Here is a 16,248-nt window from a genome sequence, read left to right on the forward strand (position 1 = left end):
TGTGCTTTGCCTTTGCCAAAAATGCAACTCTAGATCTGAGATTTGCATCAGGTGAGTGAGGCTGTTTTTATTTTTGACATTTATCGTATTCTTGTAACACTTAGTATGGTACCCTTTGTGCATTAGAGGTTTACGCCGGTCACTTAATCGGCGTCGGCGGCGTAGGCTCTATTATATACCGGCGGCGTGGCCGGCGCGCAGACAAAGTGATCGGCGTAAACCTCTGAATTGAATGGCTGGACTTCAGAGTATCACATTGTCCACAACTAATGAATATGGAAACATACTGCTAGCGTCAATGGTATTTTTGATGATCTGGAACAATATCATTAATTTGTGGATGAGTATCGGGGAGTCTTGTAAAGCGAAAATTAAAAAAAAAATAATATTTGGAAAGGTTTTGTTTAAATTTATTTAAGGAAGTCGACGTTTCAAAATCTCGCGGATCGTTCAAAATATTTCGGGAGTAGTTCTTTGCGTCCCCTTCAATGTTGGTCGCCTTGTCGTGGAGAAGGGGCTTAAGTATCGTCTTGGAATCTGCTCTGCGGAGGGGTCCCAACACGAGACGAACTAAGAGGAAAGCCCCATATGTCCTACAGCGTCGATGGCGTGTTCAGAAGAACGCATCACTTCTCGCTGCAGGAGATGTGAGGATTGCCGCACCAACAACACCCAAGTCAAGGTGTTGAGGAACCCGTGCCGATAGCTGTGTGGTCAGCGGGTGTATATTGAAAGGCTGATCGCGAAAGGTCCCCTCCGATGCCCGGGAAGGTCGGTTGAATAAGTGCCTTACCCTCGGTATGCTGGCGCTGCCGGGGGCTGACTAACCATTCCATGCAAACTCATGGGAACTGTATGCCCAATGTAAATACAAATAATAAAAAGGAGAGGAGAAAAGGAGCGTTCTGGGAAAGCTCTCTGAAGACGATCTTCTTGCGACGCCAACAAACTCCTGGGGGAGCTCAACCTGGCGGAGCTGGGTGAGGATGGATCGCCAATCCTCGGAAGGCGAGCAGGCGAGTCTCAACCCAATGCTCAGGGTGGCTCAAATTAACCTGCAGCACTCAAAAGTCGCCTCGGATAACCTGCTGGTCCTCCTCAGGGAGGGGGACATTGATGTATGCCTAGTGCAGGAACCATGGGTCTGGCGGTCACAGGTTATGGGCCTAAAGACCCGAAACTATAACCTCTTTTACACACATTGAGAAGGTAAACCGAGGGCTTGTATCCTCGTTAGGAATACTATTAATGCTTTCTTTTTACCTAATTTCAGTAGTTACGACGTTGCTGTGGTCAAGGTCGAGTCAAGAAGCGGCCGAAGCATGACGGTCGCCTCGGCTTATATGGCCCACGATCGACCCGCTCCTTCAGAGGAGGTCGCGCAAATGATAGCAGAAACAACCAAGAAGGAGACGGTTGTGATGGGTTGCGACGCCAACGCAAGGCACGCGGTTTGGGGGAGCAGCGAGATAAACGAACGGGGTGAGTCTCTGTTTGAATTTATATAAGCTAACAATCTCTACGTATGTAACAAGGGCAGCTCTCCCACCTTTAGTTTTCCGAGTACGGCGAAGTACCCGGGGTGGGAGGAAGTCATTGATATAACATCACCGGTTGATCCTTTTCAACATAGACTGGGAAAAATAAATAAGTCAGCCACACAGAAACTCTAAACGGACGTCCTGGAGCCTATTTGACAAGATAGTCACCGATAGACTCCATATTAGTAGGACGCCTATACAATCTACAGACAGTCTTGACGACCGAGTTCGGTCTGTGGAGAAAAGTTTTCAGGTGGCCTTTAAAGTTGCCTGTCCAATTTCGAGGAGCAAAAAGACCTTCCCACCGTGGTGGGACAAAAATTTCAGCGACACTTCAGGAACGATTTCCAGGAGTATAGGACGGCTCTGAGGGAGTATAAGAGAGCCATATGGACAGCAAAATCAAGCTCCTCGCGAGAACACTGCGAGTCGATTGAGTCCACGAAACATGGTATTGGGACAACGTTATACTACGCCTTCACGCTCCCACCCGTCGCCCCCCACTTTAAGCTCCATGTATATATCCATTAAAACGTCTCCTTTTCATTGCAGAATGTCTCGCTTTGTTGCAGCACGCAACAGATCGGAGCAAGGTTCGCATTCCTTTCCGATTCCATGCCGCCTATGCAACAGCAACCATGGTATATCGTGCCAAGTCATCGGAGGGGAGGTTGCGGGTGGTACTCATCCACAAGTACTGCCCCAACTGTTTGTCGCCATTCCATCGCATGGAAACGTTTCGAGCTCGGCACGTTGCTATTATTGTGGTGAGAAACACCACATCACCCTACATATCGAGGCCGGGACAAACGAGCGACCGACAACAACGACGACGAGTCCAGTGAAGCACTGTTGTTTCATTTCACCGAGGAGACCAAAATATTCAGGAAACATAGATACAATTGAGACCATACAAGTTAGTCATAATAAGCGAATTCGTAATATGCATCTTAATCAAAATCTCAAAATTTATTATCAAAATATGTCTGGTATGAGAACAAAAGCCAATTCTATTTATGCTGCTACATCTCAATGTGATTATGACGTCATCGTGTTGGTAGAGACATCCCTGCAAAAATTGTTGGATTACGTGTTCCATTTTCTTCATGTTGGAGTACTCTAACAATACTCCAATGCAATGCGTTTGCGGACCACCATCAGCCGATCATTGCTCGTTTTTTAACGACCGTGATCACTACACGAGGACGATCGAACAGAGTTGCCAAAAGTAAAATATTGCATACAAATAACTGATAATGAAATTTTACTATGGCAACTCTAATAAAATGCAACACCGCACTGGTTTTATGTATACATACTATAGTATAGAGAAATATTAGTTTCTTTATTCACGCAAATGCTAAATAACATAAGAATATTCGTAGTGAAAAATATAAAAGTTGTATTGCCCCTCTTCATTTACTTTCATTTTAAATTAAATTCACTCCGATAATTCTTTCCGACACAATTCCTCTTTGGTACTTTGGCATATGATCCTCTGTGTACTCTAACTTATGTACTCTATGGAATACTCACAAACAAAGCGAGAGTGGGATCACCTACTCCTCTCCTAGGATATCGCAATGTTAATTGAAGCACATTTTTTGTATGAATACAGATTAGTTTTGGAACACTCCTATACTCCCAAAGGAGTATTCCTTAAATTATTTATGGAGTACTCGCGTTTTTTGAAGGGATGGCTTAATGCTGATTTCTGCATTGAGGAGTTCTTTAATAGGATCTTTTATTCTGTTTTTCGAAGAGACAGAGATGGCGTGGCAACGAATACTATGCGTGGGGGAGGTGTTTTGATAGCAGTAAAGTCCATCCTATGTGCTGCTGAAGTAACTTTAAGTAATATTGATTCCTGTATTGAACAATTGTGTGTGTCAATTTCGAGTGGTAATGATTTGCTTTTCATTTGTGTTTCTTATATTCCTCCTAATAGCTCTGATAATTTGTATTTTGATCATATTGATAATATTTTAAATTTAAATCTCCCGAATGATAATGCGCAACTCTGTGTTGGGTGATTTTAATTTAAATAAAATTGCGTGGTCTACTATTGCTGAAGAAGATATGCTTATTCCAAGTGATGTGAATAATTGTAGTGAAATATGCGTAATTGATGGGTTATTTGGTATACAATTAATGCAAATTAATGGCTTTCTAAATGAGTTGAGCAGGATTTTGGATCTTATTTTCATTAGTCCTGATTTAAAATTTCAATTGTATAAGTCTGTGGTTCCTTTATCTGTAACTGATAAACACAACATTCCACTTATCTTGGAACTTGAGTTTTATAAATATCCAAATCTTTGCACTGACTCGATGCTGAAATTCGACTAAAAAAAAAAAATAAATGTAAGGCGCGATAACCTCCAAAGAGATCTAAGGCCGAGCTTCTCTTCCAATTTGCGTCGTTCTCCTCTTGATTTTCCCTACAAATTGGCCGGACGGGACCTACATGCTTAATGCCGACTCCGAACGGCATCTGCAAGGCAGATGAGTTTTCACTGCGAGCTTTTCATGGCAGAAATACACCCGGAGCGCTTGCCAAACACTGCCGAGGGCCGACCCCGCTTAGAAAAATTTACTTCTAATTAAAAAACCTTATTTCTAAAATTTTGATGTTGCTTTGCCGGGGGAGTGAACCCAGCGCATACGGTGTGGTAGGCGGAGCACGCTACCATCACACCACGGTGGCCGCGGTCTCGTTAAGAGATCTGCGGAATTCAGTGACCGACTTTGCGTTGTCGACGAATGAGTCCAGGGCCTTTAATGCGGCATGGCTGTCTGAGAAAATAAACACCCGTTTACCATCCTTGGGCATAGACCCGAGATGGTTCACAGCCCTGTGTATTGCCAGTATTTCCGCTTGGTAAACACTACAGTGATCTGGTAGGCGAAAAGAGACCTCTAGACCCAGATCCGGCGAAAAGAGGTCTGCTCCCGCCTTCCCGTCAAGCTTAGAAACATCCGTGAATATGTTGATGGCACCCGGTACCGTATGTTGTCTGGTATTCCAGTCCTGTCGCGATGGTATATATATACAATAGTTTTTAACGAAGACGTTCTTTGGCGTGCAGTAGTCAGTGCGCACCGGTATTGGGACTGGGGCGTTCATGCCCAGGATTGTTGCGTGTCCACTAGATCCATTTGACCAGAGACCTGTTTCCCTTATGCGTAGAGCGGTGATGACCGCTATTTCCTTCGCCACCAGGTCAAGAGGTGGAAGGTATAGCATTGTGTTGAGTGCTTCAGATGGAGTGGAGCCGAGAGCCCCGGTGGTGCAGAGCTCCGAACTCCGTTGCACCTTTTGAAGCGTTTTAAGATAGGTAGTTTTAGCTAGTGCAGACCACCAGACCAAGGCACCATAAAGAAGAATCGGGCACACAATGGCTGTATAAATCCAGTAGGTTACCTTAAGGGAGAATCCCCAGGAGCTGCCAATTGCCCTCTTGCAGGTGCTGCTGCCTTCTTGCATCGCTCGACTATATGGTCACTCCATAATAGCTTCCTACCCAAAATGACTCCCAAATACTTGACTTGATCGCTAAACGCTAAACACGTACCCCCAATTCTTGGCGGTGTTAGATTTGGTACTTTGTACCTCCTCGTGAAGAGGACTAGCTCGGTTTTATCCGGGTTGACTTCCAAACCTGTGGCTGTGGCCCAGTGCGAAATTTTGGATAGTGCTCCTTCCATTAGGTTGCAAAGAGTTTGCGGAAATTTCCCCCGCATGGTGACGCAGATGTCATCTGCATACGCGATCACTTGGTGACCGTCTGATTCAATGAGGCGTAGTAGTTGGTTGACGGTAACCACCCAAAGTAGCGGAGAGAGAACACCTCCCTGCGGAGTGCCTCTGCCGACCGGTCTGCGGAGCACGCATCCACCTAGCTCAGTTTTAATCTGCCTACGCGTAAGGAGATTGTATATAAACTCAACCAGGCACGAACCCACCTCCAGATCGGTCAGCGCTGAGGTGATGGCCTCCGGGAGAACGTTGTTGAAGGCACCAGCTATATCTAGAAATGCCACCAATGTGTATTCCTTGAGGTCTAGTGACCTTTCGATGACGGATGCCAGTGAGTGCAAGGCCGTGCCGGTTGACCTGCCCTTAGTGCTCAATCCTCCTCCTGATGTAGTCCTCTAGGAGTCCTTCGAGTGCTTTAAGCAGAAAAGAAGATAAGCTTATAGGCCTATAATCATTTGGTTTATAGTGGGAGGGTTTCCCTGCCTTGGGGATAAAGACCACGTTGACCTCCCTCCACGATACTGGTACGTAATTGAGCCTAAGACAACCTATAAACATCCCTTTTATCCAGGGCCTTATAAGTTCGGCAGTATACTGTAGCTGAGCCGGAAAAATTCCATCCGGCCCGGCGATTTATAGGGCTTGAAGGTCTGTAAAGCCCAATCTATCCTTTTATCATCTTTGATTTCGCTTATCAGCTGATCATTTGGTGACCCTCCGCTGACAATACTTGAAGACACGCCCGAGCTTGCTGGGAAGTGTGTATCCATTAGCAAGTTTATGGTTTCAGCGCTGGAGTACGTCCAGTGCCCATCCGACTTTTGGGCGTAACTTAGCTGAGTTGGAGATTTCGATAGCACCTTCCTTAGCCGGGAGGCCGCGGATGTGGATTCAATCCTGCCGCAGAAATCCCTCCAGGAGGATCGCTTTCCATTTCGGATTGCTTTTTTATATATATTTATTTTCGCTTTATAAGGAGCCCATGAGGATTCATGCCCATCATGCTTTGCTTTAATAATGGTCGCCCCGCATGACTTCCTAAGCTTGTCAAGATCGGACGACCACCATGGTGGCTTGTGAGTTTCCAAAACCTTTTTAGTCGGGCAAGCCCTATCTAAAGCATTCATACATTTTTGACTGAAATTATTTACAAACACGTCTAGCTCCTCCTCGCTTTCTGGGGCTCGCACCTCTTCAGATAGCTTTTTACCTATTATCTTCTTATAGTAGCCCCAGTTCGTTCTTCTAATATTTTGTATGTACTTAGCACTTGTGTGCGCCTGCGATATAGAAAAGCTTATATATCTATGGTCAGAAAAGGAGTGCTTCTTTAGAACTCTGCATGAAACGATCAGGTCACTGAAAGAGTCTGTGACCAGGGTTATGTCAAGGATCTATTCGCGGTTCCTCGTAATGAAAGTGGGATCATTTCCCCTATTACATATACTTAGATTAGTGCCTAAAAGATAGTTAAATAAAGACTCACCTCGGTCATTTGTATCACTGCTGCCCCACTGGGCGTGATGAGCATTGGCGTCGCCTCCAAGTAGGATGAAATCGTTTCGTGGATTTGCCGCTCTCACGAACTCCCTCAAATTATCCGGTGGTAATGAGCCTTGGTGATCGTGCGCTAGGTAGAAGGAAGCAAGTTTAAATCTCCTCCCCAGCACCTCGACGCTAACCGTTGTCAGATCCCCATCGCTAAAATTGGGTAGAAGAAAAACATTAAGAGTAGACTTCGCCAATATACATGTGCGAGGCTTACCCTTTTCCTGAGCGCTATAAAGCTTATACGTTGGTGTCCGCAGGCCACGAAATTCGATTACTCGCGGTGTAATTTTGATCTTGTTAATGATCTAATATTAAGTGAGAATTGGCCAACCTTATTTGCAGATCGGTCTCTAACTGATTGTTTTGACATTTTTAAGTGAAAAATAAGTAGTATATCTTTCGGAAATATTCCAAGTGTGCCGCCAAGTGTGCATAAACTACCCTGGCATAATCGGAGCTTAAAGAAATTAAAGAATCTTCGTAATAAATTTCATAAGCTTTACAAATATTCTGGTAATTCGCAGCACAGTGTAATGTATGAGAAATACTTGACTAAGTTTAACTGTCTAAATAAATTTCTTTATAAAAATTGTTTACTCGGGTTTGAAATGAATATTAAATCTAATCCCAAGGCTTTTTGGAGTTTTGTAAATTCAAAACGTTCTTCGTCAATTATTCCGTCCATAGTATCTTACAATGGCATGAGTGCAAGCACCGCTAATGAAAGGGCAAATCTGTTGAATTTTTTAAATCTAATTTTGTTGATAATTGTGTTCAGAGCGATAATTCTAATTGGGCAATTAGATTCTTCGCTTGATTTTGGCTCCCTAGTTTTAACTGAGGAAGATATTTTCGCAGCTATAAAAGACCTAAAATGCTCCAAGCAATTAGATGCTCATAATATCTCTGCTTTTTTTCTCAAACAATGCAGGTCATCTATAGTGTATCCGCTACTTTTGTTGTTTAATTTGTCCCTTAAGTCAGGTTATTTTTTGGATGAATGGAAAGTGACTTCTGTTACTCCAGTTTTTAAGAGTGGGAGTAAGAATCTGGTTTCGAACTATCGTCCTATCTCTAAAATTACTAATATTGCTAAATTATTTGAAGTAATCATTAGCTCTAAAATATAATTTGCTATCAAGCCCTATATTTCGTATACTCAACATGGTTTTATACCGGGCAGATCTACGGTCACTAATCTGTTTTCTCAAATTTTTTTATTTCAGCCTTTGTGGATGGGTTTCAGGTTGTTGCTGTTGTTGTTGTTGTAGCAGTGCTTCGCCCCACCTAACAGCCGCGACCGATCACAAATTGTCATCAATATCCTCTAACGGGAGTCCAAGGAAACTTGCTGTTTCAACAGGGGTGGACCATAATGAAAGGGGTGTTAGAGGCGTTGGTTCCACATTACAATTAAAGAGATGGTTGGTGTCATGTGGGGACACATTGCAAGCGGGGCATACATTTTGTATGTCGGGGTTGATTCTGGATAGGTAAGAGTTTAACCTGTTACAGTATCCAGAACGAAGTTGAGCAAGAGTGACACGCGTTTCTCTGTGGAGTATACGTTCCTCTTCCACAAGCTTTGGGTACATTTCTTTGAGTACTGGATTCACCGGGCAATTCCCGGCATAAAGGTCCGACGCCTGTTTATGGAGTTCACCAAGGACCTGCGTGTGTTTTTCGCTTCATACGGCTGGGTTCTCAGGTGCCGTATTTCCTCCAAATTCTTACAGAGATGACTCCTTAAGCCCCTAGGCGGTGTTGGCTCATCAAACAGATGTCTGTTTGGATGCCCAGGTTTCTGGGTATTCAACAGGAACTGCTTGGTTAGCATCTCAATTCTCTCCCTGATGGGGAGTATTCTCGCCTCATTATGTAGATGGTGCTCTGGGGACATAAGAAGACAGCCCGTGGCGATTCTGAGAGCAGTGTTTTGGCAGGCCTGTAGCTTCTTCCAGTGGGTAATTTTTAGGCTTGGCGACCATATGGGTGACGCGTAGCACGTAAACGGCTGGCCAATTGCTTTGTATGTAGTAATGAGCGTTTCTTTATCTTTTCCCCAGGTACTGCCAGCAAGGGATTTGAGGATTTTATAACGGCTCTGGATTTTCGGAACAATTGCGGCTGCGTGCTCACCAAAATTTAGATCCTGATCAAACGTCACACCCAAGATTTTGGGGTGTAGGACAGTCGGTAGCGTAGAGCAATCGACGTGGATGTTCAAAATGGTCGACATTTGGGACGTCCATGTTGTAAATAAGGTCGCCGAAGATTTAGTCGGTGATAATGCCAGGTTTCGCGAGGCGAAAAAACTGGAGAGATCAGGGAGGTAGCCGTTTATTCTGTTCGATCTGTGGGCCTGGGCCTGTGGCCATTATTGTGGAGTCATCGGCGTATGAAATGGAGTTTTCTGAAGCCATGCTGATGACAGGCTAGCTGCAAATTTGCTTGGAAGTAGGGGAGCAAAATGGCTTCAAGCGTCTTTGCTACTGGCGATAGGAGAGATATCGGACGATGCGACTCTCCTATGTTATCTGGTTTCCCAGGCTTTAGTAGCGGGACCACCTTGGCCATTTTCCATTTTTCGGGTATGATAAAGGTGGAAAGAGACAGGTTGAAGACATGTGCTAAGTATTTGAAACCCTCTTTCCCTAGGCTTTTAAGCATCGGCATGGCTATGCCGTCTGGGCCCACTGCTTTGGATGGTTTAGCGTGACCAATGGCATCTTCAACCTCTCTGGCGGTGATGGTAATTGGTGACGCGCTGAATTTATGTTTATGTGCGTGTCTGTTGGCCCTCCGTCTATCTTTGTCGACCGTAGAATGCATTACATATTGACGGCAGAAAGCGCTCGCACATTTTTTCGAATCCGACAGCACTTTATCGCCTAAGGCGATGGAAACTTTGTCATTGTGCTTAGACGGATTCGATAGGGACTTTACGGTGGACCAAAGTTTACCCACACCGGCGGAGAGGTTACAGCCTCTTAGGTGCTCCTTCCATTTCGCCCGCTTGTGTTCATCCACAAGCAATCTGATGCGTTGGTTTATATCCCTTATTTGGGGGTAGCCTGCGTCGAGCTGTCTTATAAGCTGACGTTCTCTCGCTAAATTTGCGGCCTCCGCTGGGAAGTGGCGCCGAATTTTCGGCCGGCGGGAATGAAACGTGCCTAGGCGGATTCAATGACCTTGTGGAAAACACGCTCCCCTTGGCGGGCATCAGTCGGGATAGGGAGGGCAGCAAAGAGGTTGTCTGTAAAAGACTTGTATTCGTCCACGTAACCCCATGGATTTCAGGTAGATACAATCTACACTGATATGTCAAAAGCTTTTGATAGAGTGTCTCACGACTTATTAATTAAAAAACTGGAAAATTTTGGCTTTCATTCTACTTTCTTTTCATGGGTAAAATCATATCTAATAGATAGAATTAACTATGTTGTTGTTGATGGCGTAAAATCATTTTCATATAGAGCTACCTCCGGGGTTCCTCAAGGTAGTATCTTTGGTCCTCTATTTTTTGTTATTTTCATCAACGATTGCTCAGTGTTTTTTTTTTGTGTGAAAATCTACTTTATGCTGATGATTTAAAATTTTTTTTTAAAAATAACAAGCTTCTCTGATATTGAAGTTATGCAAAATGAGGTTAAAAAATTCCAGGAATGGTGTGATCGAAATATGCTAATGATCAATATCGAAAAAGGCTCCTCGGTCACTTTCAACAAAATTAGATTGCCACTCATATCTTCGCACTCTATTTCTGGCTCTGTCCTCAGTTCTAGTTATAAAATCAAAGACTTTGGGGTTGTTTTTGACTCGAATTTCACGTTTATTGATCACTTGAATTACATTATACCTAAAGCATATTCCTCTCTAGCTTTCATGAGACGAAATAGTGCAGAATTTAAGGATCCTTATACTAAAAAATTACTGTTTAGTACATTTGTAAGGTCCAAATTGGAATATGCTTCTATAATCTGTAAACCGTTTTATGAAGTGCATTCCAATAGACTTGAACGTATACAAAACAAGTTTCTAAAATTTGCATTATCCAGTATTAGGTTTAATATGCCTATTCCATCTTATGTTCCGCGGTGCAGACTGATCAGTCTGCATACTCTTGCCAGTAGGCGATTGATATCTGGCTTAGTTTTTATTCGTGATGTTCTCAATGGGACTATTGATTGTCCGTTTTTATTGCATTGTATTCAACTCAATGTTCCATCTAAAAATTTGCGACATCATGATTTATTTGCTATTGACCTCTGCAAAACCAGGTATGCTCAAAATGAACCAATTATCAGACTGCTATCGGAATTTAATTTGTTATGTAGAGAAATAAACTTAGATATATTTGTAAATCGCAATGAATTTAAAGAAAAACTTTGTATGTACAATTTTTAATATAAATAATAACATATGTCCGTCTTAGTCTGTAAGGTTTCTAAACCATAGACTTAATAAATAAATAAATAAATAAATCTGGACCCAAAGATTGCTACGCCATTGCAATTCATGCGGTTAGCATATCCGCAATTTTATGTTTCGTCGCCTATTCGGCTCGTAATCGGCGCACACACCAACTCCATCAATCGGAAGCCTGCTATTAGGATTGGTCATTCCCGGTTCCACGACAGGCTAGCACAATATCTCCTTTCATTTTTTACGAATTGTGTCTTTGAATTTTTCATTTAAATTTCAAATTATTAAATATTTCATTTCGATGTAGTTTTCATTCGATTAGTTTTGTAAGCCAAGTTTGCTGTTTCCGAATCGTCCGTCTGTCTGTAAACACGATAACTTGAGTAAATTTTGAGGTATCTTAATGAAATTTGGTATGTAAGTTCCTAGGCACTTTCGTAGCGGGAGAATATCGTAAATTGCTTTTGCGCCAATCACCACCCTCGAGCTGATAGCACATAACGCCATAGTTAAAATTGAGTTCGGCAGCCGACTTCACCTTGTGCGGGCACTGATTGACCCGGAACCGTGTTCGCCAAATATTACCATCGACAAAGAGCTAGCACGAGAAAAACAACTGGACCGAGCAGCGGGTGGCCACAGTAAGAGTCGGTACATAATATTTCGTGGTAAACAAAGCGTTACCGAGCGGATTGCCGCACTGGTTACGGTAGTTGAGGGGTGTGAGAATTAGTCCAAGAACAAATCTGGACCCAAAGATTGCTACGCCATTGCAATTCATGCGGTTAGCATATCCGCAATTTTATGTTTCGTCGCCTATTCGGCTCGTAATCTGCGCACACACCAACTCCATCAGTCGGAAGCCTGCTATTAGGATTGGTCATTCCCGGTTCCACGACAGGCTAGCAGCAACAATATCTCCTTTCATTTTTTACGAATTGTGTCTTTGAATTTTTCATTTAAATTTCAAATTATTAAATATTTCATTTCGATGTAGTTTTCATTCGATTAGTTTTGTAAGCCAAGTTTGCTGTTTTCGATTTGTTAAATTTCAATTTAAATTCACTTAAATTTTTCTTATGGTAGATTTTCATTTTTTCAATTTAATGTTCTTTTCGTAATTTCAAGCCAAACGCTGAAGCAGCTGGTGTCGGGATTTCGATAATTGCCCGTGGTAAGGGGGCCGGCATGTTTAGGCCAGTACCCTAATTAATTTCCTACGGGGTAGCCGCCCTCGGCTTAACTATTTTTATACTCAGCTGAACAGAGCTCACAGAGTATATTAATTTTGTTCGCATAACGGTACCCCGTAACGACATAAACTACGAGATAGATAAAAACTTCTATATATCAAAATGATCTGGGCGAAAAAATAAATTCACTTAGCCATGTCCGTCCGTCCTTCTGTCCGTAAACACGATAACTTGAGTAAATTTTGAAGGTATCTTAATGAAATTTGGTATGTAAGTTCCTAGGCACTCATCCCAGATCGCTGTTTAAAATGAACGAAATCGGACTACAACCGCGCTCACTTTTTCGATATCGAAAATTTCGAAAAAGTGCGATAATTCATTCCCAAAGACGGATAAAGCGATGAAACTTGATAGGTGAGTTGATCTTATGACGCAAAATAGAAAATTAGTAAAATTTTCGACAATGGGCGTGGCACCGCACAGTTTTAAAAGAAGGCAATTTAAAAGTTTTGCAAGCTGTAATTTGGCAGCTGAGTATGTAATGTTCGGTTACACCCGAACTTAGCCTTCCTTACTTGTTTCATTTGTCAGCAAGCAACGGCTAACTTCCAATCGTCCTTTTGATCCAGCATTTTGTTTCATTAAGAGAAAAAATTCGGGATTCGGTGGCGATTTGGAAGTTGCCGGCGGCTCTGATCCAGTTTGCCTGTCAACGAATCAAGTCACCAGCTGTTCCTGCGTTTGCCGATTTTCATCTTGATATTCCAAATATAGGCCGTGTTTTTTTACACGCGTATACGTTTACGTTTGCGCGTAAAAAAAACACTTATCCTCGCTTAGATAATGCTTAGGAGACCCATCTAACGGGAGTGGTTAAATAACTAGCTACAGAACAGGGTGCACCTAAAATCGGAGACACAAACCTCTGGTGGCCATAATATATAACATATAGCTGAATCAGTTGCGATGAATTGCGGACACGCACCATTTTAAGAGGTGTTACATAGAATTAGTGTAGAGGTGAAACATAGACACATATTTCAGTTACATCTGAGTATAATGCGTATTGAAATTTAGTAGTACAAGTTTTATGCGCAGCAATTTCAGAGGTGTATTTAAAGTTTAACGCTTAGCAGTCCATATAAAGTTTAAGCGTAAACGTCTATAGATGTAAAAAAACACAGCTATAATAAAAACTAAGTTCCTATTTTCATAATCCTGTGATCTTTACATACATTCAAATATACAATAAATAAATACAGATTTAATATACATATTCCTATGTATTGAAACTAATTTGTTTTCTTTTTATTTAATTTCTCTAAACGCAATTTTGGCGGCGTATTGTGATGGTAGCGTGATCTATCACACCGAAGATCATGGGTTCACGCCCGGGGCAAAGCAACATCCAAGTTTTAGAAAGAAGTTTTTTCAATTACCAGAAAATTTTTCTAAGCGGGGTTACCCCTCGGCAGTGTTTGGCAAGCACTCCGAGTGTATTTCTGTGAAGATATTTGTTGAGAAAACTGAAAACATTAAAAAAAAATATACAAAAAAAGAAAAAAAAAAAGAAAGGATTTCAGTAGTTAAATTTCGAAATTCGGACCAAATTCCTCGAGTGAGGTATGAAAAGATGCGTATTTACGTCTAGGTTACGAATTTTTTACCCGTTTAGAAGTTATCCGCGAAAAACTGGTTTATCTGGCACATGTTGTTCTCGCACATTTAAAATCTTTTAAGCGCACAAATCACTGCACTTTTGATATATAGTATATTAATATAATCTAGCTTGCATGAATTAGAGATAAAGTTATGTTTACTTTCACTAATTTACTTATAAAAGATCAAAACAAATGTTGCAAATATTTTATGGCGAAGTGAACATACATGAAAGTGAACAGTGTTGCCAGCTCAGCAACAAGGAAATAACTTTTTTTTTTGTAATTTTCCTGTCAATTTATTTATATCATTTACTAAGGCTTACTTAGGCCCTTTTTGTTGAAAATACAAATCTACTATGTCCAAAATAGCTTTGTTCAATTTTATACACATGACAACTCTGTAATATATATATATATGTAAGCGTCTAATTTCTTGTGAAAAACTTCTTACTTCGAACTTGTTAAGGCGGTGCCACAATGACTATTTTCATATAGCTGCGTTTAACACAAGCTTATGCATTCCAATAACATCGCCACAATCAACCAAGATGTTGCGTTTGTAAATATGAAGGAACTTCAGACTTGGCAATTGAAGTTTATTACGCCTTGCCCGTTCGCAAACAAAATTTCGCGAAGCACTGTTGTAAACATTCTCCCTATACAACAAAAATACTTGCTAACATATTTTGTGTCGTATTCGATTGTTATATTGCAGTTTTTAATTGTGAAAAATGTTAGAAAATTTACCAACCAGTTAGAAAAATAATTTCACTTGCAAAGTGTGCCAACACCCTTAGCCAAAGCAAATGTCAAATTCTTCTTCTTATGATTTGCTTGGAACAAAATTTGGGAGATGGCTACTTTTCAATATCAGATGGCGCCAGCGTCGCTCATTCTACCGTTCTCCATAAAAATACGTACAATCTACTCGTAATGAACAAGCTTGTGTTAAACTCATCTATATGGAAAACTGCTTATGTGTCGGAGCTGTTACTGCTTCAAAAAAAGAACGTAATTAAAGAAAGATCTCGGCTTTTCAATAGGTTATGGGCCTATGAATTCCAGCATTATTAATTTAAAGAATTAAACGAGGTCTTTGTGTAGTACGATTTGTGAAATTAATGCACAATATGATGGCGGATAAAGGTTTTTTCGGAGTTGAAAAACTCAATGCGGATAATTACTACAATTGGAAATTTAAAATGCGTATGTATCTTCAAAAAGAGGATTTATGGAGCGTTGTGGAAACTGGTGTTTCGGGAGGCAGTGCAGAGACACTTATAAAGAAAGATAAAAATGCATTTGCAATCATTAGTTTGTGTGTTGACGATAGCCAGCTGATTTACATACGAAATGAAATTGATGCAAAAGGTGCATGGTTAAAGTCAAAGGACCAGCATGAAAAGCCAAATCTAAGTTCAAGGGTTCATTTGATGAGACAAATATGCAGCACTCAATTACGTGAAGAAGGCAATTTGGAAAAACATATGGATGTGATTAATGAACTATTCGACAAGCTGATGACAATGGGTGCAAAAGACATTTCCGCGCAGTGGCAAGATTCAATGTTGCTAAGCAGTCTTCCAGCAAGCTGGACTTATTGGACTTATTACGGCGCTTGAGGTCCGCTCTGATACAGAATTAACAAAGAGTGCGGTACAAAATAAGATGATTGAAGAGTATCGAAAAAGAAATGATCGTAAGAGTGTAGAATTGAATTCTGCTGTAAATAATGCAATCGATGGAAAAAGGAAATGCTATTTTTGTAACAAATCGGGGCATATCAAGAAAATTCTTTTAAAATACAAGGCATGGTTGTCAAACAATAAGACAAAGACAAAACAGGACGTGAATAAAGCTGTAGAAGAAATTACTTTGTGGTGTGTGCCCGAAAAATGCAGCAATCAACAAAATTGGGTAATCGATTCAGGTGCAACATGTCATATTGCTAACGACAAAAGAATGTTTAACAAACTGGATGTGAATGCGAGACAGCAATCAATTTCTGTGGCCAATTGAAAAATTTCCCTCTCCCAAGGTAAAGGTATATGCAAAGTTGAAGTTGATGGAAAAACCCTCAGGATTGAAGATGTATACTATGTGCCGGATTTCAATTC

General features: G+C 41.4%; 1 long non-coding RNA gene across 1 annotated transcript; it reads left to right on the plus strand.

The window, feature by feature from the left end:
• Positions 1-505: 505 nt before the first annotated feature.
• On the plus strand, positions 506-2,953 carry LOC137248104 (uncharacterized). The gene is made up of 3 exons (XR_010952066.1): positions 506-1,209; positions 1,274-1,482; positions 2,094-2,953. It is a non-coding gene; the product is annotated as an uncharacterized lncRNA (long non-coding RNA).
• Positions 2,954-16,248: the final 13,295 nt, after the last annotated feature.

Source organism: Eurosta solidaginis, chromosome 4, assembly GCF_040869045.1.
Source record: "Eurosta solidaginis isolate ZX-2024a chromosome 4, ASM4086904v1, whole genome shotgun sequence".
In the NCBI taxonomy this organism is placed as follows: Eukaryota; Metazoa; Arthropoda; class Insecta; order Diptera; family Tephritidae; genus Eurosta; species Eurosta solidaginis.